We start from the raw sequence: 8,429 nt of genomic DNA on the forward strand, positions 1-8,429 counted from the left end.
ACATGATCAAAACAGTGAGCGGAGGTGATTGGCTGCGACAAGGTGTGAATGTCCACCCATAATTAATGAAAAGCGGGCAACAAGTAGGTTCGAATGCCCAACCATACATCATCAAAAGCAGGAGTGGATGTGTTCGGCTACAAGAAGGTTTGAATATCCGACCATAGTTTGTAAAAAGCGGGTAAGAAAAGGTTTGAATGCCCGAACATACACCATCAAAAGAGGGAGCGGAGGGGTTCCGCTGTAAGAAGGTGTGAATGTCCGACCATAGTTGGTAAAAAGCGGGTAAGAAAAGGTTAAAATACCCGACTGTACACAATCAATAGCGGGAGCGGAGTTGTTCGGCTACTAAAAGGTGTGAAAGTCCGACCAGGGTTTGTAAAAAGCGGGTAAGAAAAGGTGCGAATGCCCGACAATGTATGATCAAAAGAGGGAGCGGAGGTGTTCAGCTGCAAGAAGGTCTGAATGTCCATCAATAATTGCTAGAAAACATGAAAGAAAATTTTCTAATATCAAACCGCACATGATCATAAGCGGGAGAGGAGGTGTTCAGCTGCAAGAAGGTGTGAATGTCCACCCATAATTACTGAAAAATGGTTTGTAAAAAGCGGGTAAGAAAAGGTATGAATGCCTGACTATACACCATCAAATGCGGGAACGGTTTTTCGGCTGTGAGTAGGTGTGAATCTCCGACCATAATTGCTGAAAAATGTGTTAGAAAAGGTAAGAATGCCAGTCCATACATCATCAAAAGCGAGAAAGGTGGTGTTCGGCTGCAAGTAGGTGTGAATGTCCAGCCATAATTACTCACAAACGGGTAAGAAAAGGTAGTATTGCCAGACCATACATGATCAAAACAGGGAGCGGAGGTGGTTCAGCTGCAAGAAGGTGTGAATGTCCGACTAAAGTTTGTAAAAAGCGGATAAGACAAGGTGCGAATGCCTGACAATGTATGATCAAAAGAGTGAGCGGAGGTTTTCGGCTGCAAGAAGTTCTGAATGTCTACCCATAATTCCTGAAAAATGGGTAAAAAAAGGGTCCAAATGCCCAACCATACATCATCAAAAGCAGGAGTGGATGTTTTCGGCTACAAGAAGGTTTGAATGTCCATCAATAATTGCTTTAAAACAGGAATGAAAATTTTCGAATATCAAACCGCACATGATCATAAGCGGGAGAGGAGGTGTTCAGCTGCAAGAAGGTGTGAATGTCCACCCATAATTCCTGAAAAATGGGTAAAAAAAGGTGCGAATGCCCAACCATACATTATCAAAAGCAGGTGTGAATGTCAGATCATAATTTGCAAAAAGCTGATGAGAAAAGGTGAGAATGCCTGACTATACACCATCAAATGCGGGAGCAGAGGTGTTCGGCTCTGAGTAGGCGTGAATGTCCGACCATAATTGCTGAAAAATGTGTTAGAAAAGGTAAGAATGCCGGAACATACATCATCAAAAGCGGGAGAGGTGGTGTTCAGCTGCAAAAAGGTGTGAATGTTCGACTAAAGTTTGTAAAAAGCGGGTAAGACAAGGTCCGAATGCCCGAACATACACCATCAAAAGAGGGAGCGGAGGTGTTCCGCTGTAAGAAGGTGTGAATGTCCAAACCATAGTTGGTAAAAACCGGGTAAGAAAAGGTTGAAATACCCGACTGTACACAATCAAAAGAGGGAGCGGAGTTGTTCAGCTAAGAGATGGTGTGAAAGTCCGACCATGGTTTGTAAAAAGCGGGTAAGAAAAGGTTCGTATGCCCTAATATACACTATCAAAAGCAGAAGCGGAGGTGTTCGGCTGCAAGAAGGTGTGAACGTCCAACCAAAGTTTGTAAAAAGCAGTTAAGAAAAGTTTCGAATATCTAACCAAACATAATCAAAAGCGGGAGCAGAGCTGTTCGACTGCAAGTAGGTGTGAATGTCAGATCATAATTTGCAAAAAGCTGATGAGAAAGGGTGAGAATGCCTGACTATACACCATCAAATGCGGTAGCGGAGTTGTTCGGCTGTGAGTAGGTGTGAATGTCCGACCATAATTGCTGGAAAATGTGTTAGAAAAGGTAAGAATGCCGGTCCATACATCATCAAAAGCGGGAGAGGTGGTGTTCGGCTGCAAGTAGGTGTGAATGTCCAGCCATAATTACTCCCAAACGGGTAACACCGAGAGTCCGAAAAGGAAATATAGATCACCCTACTCACTTTTCACCTAAAGAAATGAAGGAAGAGCTAGTTTCCCAAGAAATAACCTGAGTGTGTAATTTGTTTTGATAACTTAGAAAAACGAAAATGACATACCTACTTTCCTTTATCCTTTTAATGGTTCTCACCTTCTCAACACTAAATGTGAGAAGTGTGAAATCAAAGACAAGAGCCCAGAGTATTTTATCCTTCTTAGACTCCATAAAATCAGATGTGTTTTTAATACAAGAATGTGGACTACCTTTTTTAAAAAACCATAGACAATGGGAGGAAATGTGGCCCCATTTATCGATATGGAGTGGTTCAAATCAAAATAAAAATGATGGTGTGGCCATTCTAATTAAAAATCCGCATGTTCTGGTGAAAGGTAGCACAGTGGTGAGAGACGGACGGGCACTTTTAGCACACTTGAATTTTATGGGGCAAGACTTTAACCTCTTAAATATTTATGGTTTTAATGGAAAAATGACAGGTATGACCTTTTAGAAGATATACAGCTTTACATGCTAGGGCAAGTACCTTTAGTTGTAGCAGGATTTTAACTGTATCTTGAGCAGGAAAGATAGAAAAAGAGCAGGGGGAGATTTTAAAGTGGATAAGACTTCGATTTTACTTCAGGGCATATGCAGGGATTTTAAGCTTACTGACTGTTTTAAAACCATGCATCCCAGAGAGGAGGGCTTCACCTGGTTTAGTCATGATGGCACCAGAGCCTCTCGCATCGATTATTTCTTTACTAGAGATTGCCCACCCACTGATGTTAGATTAACCCCTGTTTTCTTTTCAAACCACCTTATGCTCTCCTGCACCCTTTCACCCCCTTCTGGTGTGACGGTAGGACGTGGTCTGTGGAAACTCAACTGTTCCCTGTTGGAGGATGAAATCATAGTCAGTCAGTACAGGGAATGTTATAAAGAGTGGCAGACCCTTCAAGACCTCTACGAAACACATGCACAATGGTGGGAAATGGTGAAGGAAACGACCCAGACTTTTTTTAAACAGCAAGGTAAACGTAAAAAAAGGAAAGAGAATAGATGTATGATGGGACAACAGAAACGCTTACAGCGCTACTTTAAACTAAATCAGTGTGGCATAAACTTTAATGAAGAAATCAAAGATGTCAAAAAGGAAATGTCAGTTTTAGCAGAAATAAAGAGTAAAGGAATTTTTGTAAGAAGCAGGGAGCAGGAAATTGAGGAAGGTGAAAAATGCACACGGTACTTTTTTAAGAAAGTTATAAATAAAAAGGAGTGTATTCAAAATCTAAAAAGAGAAGATGGGTTTTGAACAAAATCCACACAAGAGATGATTGAAACTGTACATACCTTTTATAGTAACATGTACAAAGAGAAACCAGTGCACTTGGAAACATCGGCAGAAATTTTAAAATTCGTTGACAAAACCGTAAAAGAGAATGCACACTTGACACAGGATTTTACTGCTTTAGAGTTAAAAAAAATGCCTAACAGGTTTTAAGAGAAGTCGAGCTCCGGGTTTAGACGGGCTTCCTGCAGAATTCTATCTGACCTTTTGGGACCTTTTATCATCAGACATTTTAGATGTTTTTAAAGATTTTGAAAAACTCGACCGACTGCCTGACAGTTTTAGAGTGGGAATAGTGACTCTACTTTATAAAAAAAATGATAAGACTGACCTAAAGAATTGGAGGCCCATCACACTTTTAAACTTTGACTGTAAACTTTTTAGCAAGGTTTTAGCGACACGGATGTCCTCTGTTTTAGAGGAGGTAATTCACCCAGACCAGGCTTGTGCAATCTCAGGGAGACAACTCACTGACAGCCTCGTACTGATTCGAGACATCATTGATTACGATAGAGAAAGAAACACCCGGCTTGTCATCTTAAATTTAGACTTTGAAAAAGCTTTTCATCAGGTCTCGCATCAATATCTCTTTCAGGTGTTGCAGCCATCGAATAGGACCCTGAAACTTCCATCCTGCACCGCTGTTTGCTTTTTCACAAGAGCAGAGAAGATCGCACCGTTCCCAGCGGCACTGCAGTACCGGGTCGATGCTTGGAGTTAACGGAGCCAGCTCCTTTTTCAACTCCTATTGCTAAAAATCCATTTAATATGTAGTCCTCGTATAGAGGACATATCAAATATTAAACTGATAAGAACAGATACCACACTTGATCTTAGCCAAAAGGCCGAGAAGCGATAACTGTCCACTGGTTCACGTCCGAGGGCCCTTCCTGGCACAATGCGCACTTGTAGCGGTGTTCTTTTTAGTGTCACTTTGCACCTCCGCACTGAGCACTCTTCAGCCCTTTTAAATGGTATAACTTTGCACTCCTGCACGCTCCAGCAAGCACCATTCAAGCAACAACGTCAGCACAGTCGCAACAAGTAAGGCGACTCTACTCAGAGAAGTCACTCTGCACAGTAACAAGATTTCTTTTGCACAGACAGAAAGGGCTTCACCCGCAAAGGTAAAGCCTGCCAAAAATAGAAACAACTCACTAGTGCTGCTCTCCACGGAAGTCTTTAGTAAAAGGCGAAAGACTTGTACGTTATGAAGAGAAACCAGAGTACGATTATCCGTCACTGCAGGAGCAGGGCATCAGGCTAGTTGGCATAGCCACCTTCCCCATGGTGAGCTTTGCTTGGTAGAGACGTTTGCTCCCCCCCCCTTGCTCCTCGGCTGACCAAGTAGGGACAATCGGGCCCTATTCGATGGCTGCCTTGTCTTTTACTCTGTGCAAAAGACAAGGCAGCAACAAAAACACCATGGGAACACCGTATTGAGGCTTTTTTCTGACCGCTCATTCGGTGTCGCGTTTCTTTCAAGCAATTCTCCCGGTTAGCCCGCACTCGGCTTGCTCCCAGAGCCGTGTTAAAGTCTACTTCGCATTCACACTCTCTTCTCAGCAGACTAAAAGAAACTTCCATCCTGCACCGCTGTTTGCTTTTTCACTAGAGCAGAGAAGAGCGCACCGTTCCCAGCGGCACTGCAGTACTGGGTCGATGTTTGGAGTGAACGGAGCAAGCTCCTTTTTCAACTCCTATTGCTAAAAATCCATTTAATATGTAGTCCTCGTATAGAGGACATATCAAATATTAAACTGATAAGAACAGATACCACACTTGATCTTAGCCAAAAGGCCGAGAAGCGATAACTGTCCACTGGTTCACGTCCGAGGGCCCTTCCTGGCACAATGCGCACTTGTAGCGGTGTTCTTTTTAGTGTCACTTTGCACCTCCGCACTGAGCACTCTTCAGCCCTTTTAAATGGTATAACTTTGCACTCCTGCACGCTCCAGCAAGCACCATTCAAGCAACAACGTCAGCACAGTCGCAACAAGTAAGGCGACTCTACTCAGAGAAGTCACTCTGCACAGTAACAAGATTTCTTTTGCACAGACAGAAAGGGCTTCACCCGCAAAGGTAAAGCCTGCCAAAAATAGAAACAACTCACTAGTGCTGCTCTCCACGGAAGTCTTTAGTAAAAGGCGAAAGACTTGTACGTTATGAAGAGAAACCAGAGTACGATTATCCGTCACTGCAGGAGCAGGGCATCAGGCTAGTTGGCATAGCCACCTTCCCCATGGTGAGCTTTGCTTGGTAGAGACGTTTGCTCCCCCCCCTTGCTCCTCGGCTGACCAAGTAGGGACAATCGGGCCCTATACGATGGCTGCCTTGTCTTTTACTCTGTGCAAAAGACAAGGCAGCAACAAAAACACCATGGGAACACCGTATTGAGGCTTTTTTCTGACCGCTCATTCGGTGTCGCGTTTCTTTCAAGCAATTCTCCCGGTTAGCCCGCACTCGGATTGCTCCCAGAGCCGTGTTAAAGTCTACTTCGTATTCACTCTCTTTTCTCAGCAGACTCTTGGGATTTTATCTATAAAATGAATTCCTTCACTATGTTAAAACTGCTTTGCGAGACCTGATGAAAAGCTTTTTCAAAGTCTAAATTTAAGATGACAAGCCGGGTGTTTCTTTCTCTATCGTAATCAATGATGTCTCGAATCAGTACGAGGCTGTCAGTGAGTTGTCTCCCTGAGATTGCACAAGCCTGGTCTGGGTGAATTACCTCCTCTAAAACAGAGGACATCCGTGTCGCTAAAACCTTGCTAAAAAGTTTACAGTCAAAGTTTAAAAGTGTGATGGGCCTCCAATTCTTTAGGTCAGTCTTATCATTTTTTTTATAAAGTAGAGTCACTATTCCCACTCTAAAACTGTCAGGCAGTCGGTCGAGTTTTTCAAAATCTTTAAAAACATCTAAAATGTCTGATGATAAAAGGTCCCAAAAGGTCAGATAGAATTCTGCAGGAAGCCCGTCTAAACCCGGAGCTCGACTTCTCTTAAAACCTGTTAGGCATTTTTTTTAACTCTAAAGCAGTAAAATCCTGTGTCAAGTGTGCATTCTCTTTTACGGTTTTGTCAACGAATTTTAAAGTATCATTCCTCTACATATATTCAAAAATCTATGTGTAAATGTTTAATATTTCTTATATTTGTTGATGTCATTCTGTGTGCATGTGGCCTAAACCCAATCTCTGTGTGGCAATTTTAATTTAAACAAGTTGAACTCTGCCTCTGATCATTTAAAAAAGGTGTGTACCAATATCAACCTTTCTCAGGTAATTACTGATCCTACAAAACCAAAGAGATCCTTCAAGGTTGTCCCTGATTGGCTCAATCTTAACAAATCAAAGGTAGAAAATCCGCAGTATCTGAACTTGGTGTTAGTTATCACTGCTCAATAGCCTGTATCAGAATTGCAAAAATGAAAACATTAGGTCCACGCTTGGTATCCAGATCCTGAAACATCTCCATGAGCAGGCTTTTTTTTAACTGATCTGTTGAATAGTTATATGACACTGTTAAAATCCCAGATGAAGATCTAGCACTTGACCATTTTTGTAAATCTTCTAATTCCATAGTTGCTAAACACGCCCCTTTTAAAAAGTATAGAACTTAGAACAGGTCTAGTCCCTGGCTTTCGGCAGAACTGTCTTCTTTACTTTTTTTCCCCTTGTCCTGTTCAGCATTATGTCAGAAGAATTGTAGTCTGAATACCTTTGATGCCAAACAGATTTGTTTTGCCAAGGGAAGTTTTATAAATGTAAAGCTCCCCTTGATGCCCATTTATTTATTTCTGTTTACAATATATGACATGAACTGAACTGAACCGCACCGGGGGACAAGGAAAGAAGAAGAGGAAAGAAGAGGAAACAGAACAAAAATAGAAACAAAAACCAGACAACCAGCTGCTACACCTGTAAAAAACAAAACAGACAACAATCCATGGCCTATGAGGGGAATCCAGCCTTAGCGCCACCAGGAGCACCTGAAAGCAGACAAGCAGAGAAAAAAACAAACACACAAACAAACAAAAACAAGCACAAGAAGCGGCAATCGCATACAACACAGCTGTGGATATAGATGACCTGAGACGACATGATAATACATCAACTGCTTAGTGACCATGCTACTGGACTAATGAATGTGTGTGTGTGTGTGTGAGAACATGCAACACCCATGGCACAGGACCTACATGATAACCGTGCTTAGTTATGAGTGTATAAGCGTACAGGGCCACAATCCACAGCCCCCCCCCCAAGCAATCAGAAGCAGGCAGAGAGGGCCACAAGACCCAGGCCACCAGCAGCCCCCACAGAGCACAGAACCCAGGCAGCCAGGCAGCCCACCGCAGGGGCAACCACGCATCCACCCAGAAGACTGCAGAGGAAGCCCCCGGAAAGAGCCCCCATAAGCATAGGGCAGAGGCACTCCGGGAACCAGGGGCAACAGCCCACCGACCCCGCCAGGCCCCAGCCGCCCAGACATGGGCCGTGCACTGGACCTGGGCCCCAGGAGCCCGAGCGCCCCCAAACCCCCCGGCAGAGGCCCCACCCAATACCCAGGAGGGCCAAGCGCCCCAGACAGCCACAAAGTGGGTCAGCGCCTGCCCCAGCGCCCCTGGCCAAGTGCCCTGGGAGTCAAGACGTGCCCACAGGTGGGTGAAGTCGCGAGCAGTGGGGAGAGGCAACGCTGATGCCCCATCGGGAGAAACACAGGCAGGCCAGGCGACAGCAAGTCCCAGATCCAGGCCCAATCATTACCACACACACTTTCACGTCCCATACATCCACACATCCACACATCCTACCTCCCTCGAATCTGCTGGGGTGTAGTGCAGCGGGCACACCAGGAGGCCAGCAACCCCCCAGCCACCACAGACCCCGAACCAGCAGAACAATTAATTAATCCT

The 8,429-nt window shown here is 44.1% G+C and overlaps 4 non-coding genes across 4 annotated transcripts; all 4 read right to left on the reverse strand.

The window, feature by feature from the left end:
• Positions 1-4,180: 4,180 nt before the first annotated feature.
• Positions 4,181-4,371, reverse strand: LOC140272536 (U2 spliceosomal RNA). The gene has a single exon (XR_011907948.1). It is a non-coding gene; the product is annotated as a U2 spliceosomal RNA (small nuclear RNA).
• Positions 4,372-4,630: 259 nt separating this feature from the next.
• Positions 4,631-4,744, reverse strand: LOC140272530 (U5 spliceosomal RNA). The gene has a single exon (XR_011907942.1). It is a non-coding gene; the product is annotated as a U5 spliceosomal RNA (small nuclear RNA).
• A 391-nt stretch (positions 4,745-5,135) lies between these two features.
• LOC140272512 (U2 spliceosomal RNA) lies at positions 5,136-5,326 on the reverse strand. The gene has a single exon (XR_011907926.1). It is a non-coding gene; the product is annotated as a U2 spliceosomal RNA (small nuclear RNA).
• Positions 5,327-5,585: 259 nt separating this feature from the next.
• Positions 5,586-5,699, reverse strand: LOC140272531 (U5 spliceosomal RNA). The gene has a single exon (XR_011907943.1). It is a non-coding gene; the product is annotated as a U5 spliceosomal RNA (small nuclear RNA).
• Positions 5,700-8,429: the final 2,730 nt, after the last annotated feature.

The sequence above is a fragment of the Leuresthes tenuis genome, unplaced genomic scaffold (genome assembly GCF_036924035.1).
Source record: "Leuresthes tenuis unplaced genomic scaffold, fLeuTen1.0.hap1 SCAF_16, whole genome shotgun sequence".
Taxonomy (NCBI): Eukaryota; Metazoa; Chordata; class Actinopteri; order Atheriniformes; family Atherinopsidae; genus Leuresthes; species Leuresthes tenuis.